Source organism: Hyalella azteca, unplaced genomic scaffold (assembly GCF_000764305.2).
Source record: "Hyalella azteca isolate HAZT.00-mixed unplaced genomic scaffold, Hazt_2.0.2 contig16949, whole genome shotgun sequence".
Lineage (NCBI taxonomy): Eukaryota > Metazoa > Arthropoda > Malacostraca > Amphipoda > Hyalellidae > Hyalella > Hyalella azteca.
The window spans coordinates 16,975-22,649 of record NW_025946754.1 but is presented as its reverse complement, the minus strand read 5'-3'; positions in this window follow the sequence as shown (position 1 = coordinate 22,649).

Sequence of the window (5,675 nt, the reverse complement as noted above, 5' to 3'; positions counted from 1 at the left end):
AGATGTAGTAGATCAAGGGCAATTGTACGCTTTCATTTTAATCACACTTCTATTCAGAATTTAAAATAATCCGTTTGGTGAACTTCTTCATCCTTGTTTTCGTCACTAGCTATGCTTGAGGATTTGATTTCTTCCCGCTATTCGGCCTTTCAATAACTCATCCTTTGTTTGAGCGCATGTAGGCGTGATTGAGCTAACTTCCAAGGCGGGTTGCGTAGCGGCAAGAAAGAATCTCAAACCGACTGCTGTAAAATGCATCAGTCGCGGTCGATGAGACATAGCATACCAACACTTAAAGGCGAACTTATAACGAAATGAATCTATGATTTTTCGGGCGAGACGTTTTACATTTCAATAATGCAATTTCTGGTACGGATGTTTCACGTTGCCAATCACACTAAGCTCACATATCAATGTTCAAGAAACCTAATTGAAAATTTTATGCAAACAGAACATTAAAAATGCGCGCAAACCAGTTGCAAAGAAAACAAACAGTAATATTTTAATGCGGGAATAGTGGTTGAGTGCATAACACCGAGTAGTGCATTTTATCTTTCGTCGAAGAATCCACAGCTCAACCTGAACGGCGCCTGCGGCTGAACTGCCAGAGCGGCCATGAAATTTAGACAAGCAGCCGATGGCAGGAATCAATAATGAATCGTTATCGTCTCCTGCAGGACCCTTCCAGCGCACGGCTTACAGTAATTTTATAAAGTGATTGTTGATTGAAGGATATTTATTTAATTGAAATCATAGCACATCGTTTCCTTGGCGTACAATAAACAAAAAGCATCGATTCCATCTACCTTACTGAAGACGCTTATCCACCAAGAAGAGTAAGGTTAAATCAAATTTGTCACTATGAAGAAAATTTTTCCTAAAATCTCATGGTTAAAAACTCATACACAACTGCTTAATAAAGTCTAAACTCATGTTATAATAACATGATGTAGCAATAACAATCATTAATATATACGCAGCAGTGCAAAAAATTTTATGCACACATAGCGCGAATTCAGAATCGATTGTGCCATAGAGTTAATTTCTGTTTGCATAAACTTTTCAAAATCCACCGACTGGACTGTGAGCTGAACAATAACTTCTCAGGACATTTATCTCTTGTTTGTCATGCATGAGAAGTAGTGCGACAACTGCTCTTAGAATTAACACTTGTCCTTGACCAATAAAGCTGGGTAAGCTGAGTGGACCAAACCCTGACCCCAGTCAGCGATCAGGTTACCCTAACAACCGCACATAGACTTGGTCTCTTGACCCCGTTCTTCTCTCAAGGTCAGCGTTGATAACTTTAACCTTGTGACCAGTAATGCCAACAACAGTAAAATAATGAATTCATACGAAGAAATTCAATACAAATTTTTCTCATAATAAACAGAGATCAAAGCATTCATTACTTTTTAATTCCGGGTAACTTGGGTTCTTCAACTTTTCTTTGATTGGTGCTTTCTATTTTTCTGTCAAATATGATGAAGTTCAAGAATGAAGATTTCAAATGATAAATTCACCGAACATAGTAATTTTAAAATTCAAATGCCTTCTAAACTCAGTATTGATGGTTACTTACAGAGGTGGCCCAGAACAAAGAACAACATAGAATCCAGGGTAGGGTAGATTGCTCAGTCAATAAGTTCCAGATACCGTAGTCAATAAAGTTGATGTTATTGACGTAAAGTCACAAATTCTTTAAACTTTTCGTTATGCCGAACGTTGTTTAGTAATGCGCTCAATTGATTGTTAACTGGTTGCTGCTGGTACAGCGCGGCCTCACCATAACTAGGTTAGCTAAAATATTTGGTATGGTGTTATTATGATTTATATGAGTGGTGTTACTGGGAGTTATTTTGTTTGGCGATATTGTGAGTTATTTTGTGTGGTGTTATTGTGAATTATTTTGTGTTGTGTTATTGTGAGTTATTTTGTGTGGTGTTATTGTGATTTATCTGAGTGGTGTTATTGGGAGTTATTTTGTGTAATTTTATTTTGAAATTTTAAGTGTGATGTTGTTGGGAGTTATTTTCTTTATTGTTATTGAGAGTTATTTAACGGAGTGTTATTGTGAAATGTTAAGTCCGGTGTTATCGAGAGTTATTTTGTGTTTTTTTTACTGTGAAATGCTAAGTGTGGTGTTATTGGGAGTTATTTTGTGTGATGTTTATGTGAAATGCTAAGTATGGTATTGTTAAGAGTTATTTTGTGTAGTGTTATTGTGAGATATTTAGTGTGGTGATATAGAGAGTTATTTATGGTGGGTTATTGAGAGCCCTTTTCTGCGTAATTATTGAAAATTATTTAGATAGGTATTGATAGGTATTTCGGGGGTGTTATTAAGAGTTAATTTCTGTGTTATTATTGAGATGTTTTTAGTGGGGTTAATTGAGAGTAATATCGTGTAGGTTACTGAAAGTTATTTAATTTGTGTTGTTATATAATATAAAATAATTCTCTGTGTTGTTATTGAGAGATATTTAGTTGGGTTTTATTGGGAGTTTTGGAATAGAATGTCATTGAGGCATGTGTTACATGATGTTATTATGAATTTTTAGGATGATATTTGTGAGTGCAAACTAAACAAGAAATGTAAATGATGTGAACTTTCTGAGCTTTGTTATGTTTCATACTTCTATATATTTTGCAATATTTTGATTTATTCACATAATAAAGACAGATAATTTTATACATAACTTCAATCCCCTAATTTTATTACCTAAGCGTTATTTTCGCTGTTTATGACTAGAATATAGAGAAAAATTTTCATTACAGATCCAAATTTTTTATATAAATAGGTAAGCAAATGAACCCTTTAATTTAAGAAATTAATATTTAATGAAGGAAAATCTTGTCAAAGAGAGACGTCATATGTATGTTCCTGGATCAGAAGTAAATTAAATATTGGATGTATAGTCCTTCTGAAATCTCTGATAACTTGCAATGAAATAAGATTTTCACAGAACGAGTTATGGGCAAAACTAGCAACCGTAAGTCTCGACAGAATATGAAGGCAAAGAGTCAGCCCAGTTCAGATTTAACTTCTGAAGGTTTGGACGGGCTGAGGCTTGATTGAAAGAAATTTTGTTTCAGTTTTGTGTCTTGGTATTTGAAATTTTTTGTATGTTGGCTGACAGTTAGCTACCCTTTTGTCTTTTGATTGCATTGATATGATAATAATATGTATGATATCTATCATCTAAATTGTCTAATGACTGTTCAGTTTTATTTGTATGCTTTGCATTTAATTAGAAAACTTCATTATTTATTACTTTATTTTGAAAATTTCCATTGCAAATTTTATCTTGTATTGAATTTTAAATATATTAGCTTTAGTGTTCTGAATTAAAATACAATAAAATGAGAAAAAACTTCAAACTAACAGTCCCCCAGGCCATATTGGAAAAACGGCATATCAGACAAACTGGTACGTCTGTTAATGAACTACGCAGGATGTTTAGGCTGCTAAAAATAGCCACTAATTCCGCAGGAAGCTTAAAATAATAATACCATCAAACGAGGTAATAAGGGATGGTTTTGAGCATTTTTCGTTAATAACTTCTTACCATGAAACATTTTATAAACGAGTTTGGGTTCATTCTAAAGGTATTTGCAAGGGCTATCGTATGGCACCTCTGAAAAAATTCCAAATGCTATTAGTAAGGTGCCAGATCATGCATGGTGGCAAACCAAATTTTTGCCCGACTCACTTTCAGACGCGTTCATAACTTCATAATTCACGTTCACTTTTAGTTATTTTACTACAGCTGGACTGAGATAACTTGTGTTAAACATTTTCAAAGTTTGTTTTGTTTGAATGTTGTACTTTTGACTAGTCAGTAATCATGAATTTCATAATTAATGTTTTGTATCACAGGTTCACAATGGCAACCACTAATCAGAATGGCTCCCTTTTGCTTTTACTGCAGGTCCACAACACGAAGTAAACACAAGCTCGTTTTATGTGGAACGAACTGTTAGATTGGGATTCAGTCACTTGATTAAGGTACACATGTTTGATCAAACTTTTGTTGATGCGAATTTCAGATATTATTTTCAGATGACAAGTCATTTCTTTTTACAGAAAACCATCTTAATTTTGTCTAAACTGAATGCAGGCCTGTTAATCCTAAAATAGTTTCTGATTTTACTCACAAAAATGAGTCATTCAGTTGAGGTAAAATTTGCTATCACAGTCGAAGTAACTTACGGAAAAAAGACTAATGATAAACAAACCATAGCATAGTTCATTTAGATTGGTGGCTGTAATCTTTGCCTTCTTGAAATTTCATGGATGATATCGAACATATTGTTAAATAAAGATATTTGAAATTGATCAGGCCTTTAGTTTTGAAATTAAGTGAAAGCACCTTTGCTTCTTTGGAAACATATTTTGAGCATAAAATGACTACAATAAGAAAAGAAGAATCGTATTTCAACAAAAATGGAACAATTATTATTTGGGGTCGTGTTTTTAGGCAAAAGATTTCTCTATAGATATTATTTGTGGAATAATTGATTTAGTTTGGCAATTTTTTGACAGATATAAACATATATATATACACTCCCATGATTCCATTTGAGTTGTAACTTCTGTAAAATAAACGTTGTTTTATTTTTACCTGTATCTTAACAGTTCTTCTAAAAAAAATACGAAATCCTTTCTGCATTCAAAAAAGTCTAAGAAACCCTTCGATATGGCAACATGCATCCCTGCCCAGTGTTGTTGAGATGGGTAATACCTAGCTTATATTAGAGAATCCCGTTTCAATTGCAATTTCGAAGTAGATCCATTAAAATTCCTATTAAACATTTGAATAGTGTATCTCTGCATACTGTTGCCGGGTAGATGTCCCACGTTGCGGGTGAGGAAACCGTGTTACATACTTTGAGTTTGATTTGGCAACAACCCTTCTATCTAGTATGTTAAAAGCAAATGAAAGACCGGTGTCATATTTTAAATTGAAGTAAAAATACGGTGACAATGATTGATGAGAGAACAGCTAATTATTGGGTGGTTATGGTACAGTGTAACGAGTGAATAAGTTTAACTGCGTTCAGGTGTTATGAGTTATGATTAGGGATAGGGAGCATGGACAGGGTTATCAGTTATTCCATCATTGGTGAACTGAAAAAAATAATACAAAAATTAATAACCTGTTCAACTAGATAATAATACTAAGCCTGAAGGGAAATTGGGTGTTAAAACTGATGCAATAAATCCTTAAAATAGATTCTTAATTGATGACAAGCTGGATGCGTGCAAGAAAAATGAAAAACAAAACAGACAACCATTATAATATTTGGAGTGAAATCAGTAAAACATTTGCAGAGATAAGCTAAAACCAGAACCAGGATAAACCGCTGTGCATCACTAAGACTTGATTATATGCTTGAGGCATATAATCAAGTCAGTTTGAGTGATGCACCTTGAACATGTGCATCACTCAAACCGTCAGTACAGAACGAAAACTGGGAACACCTATATTTAAATTGGAAAATTTAGATTGAACGTGATAATAACGGTACGATGTGATGCAAATTATCTTGTAGATCTCAAAGTCTAAATTTATCTCAATTTTTCAGTCTAGCCCTAGAGTCGAATAAATATTTTTCTGATATACAGAAGGTTAGGAAGTACAGGGTGTTTCAGAATTAAGTAACCCTTTTAA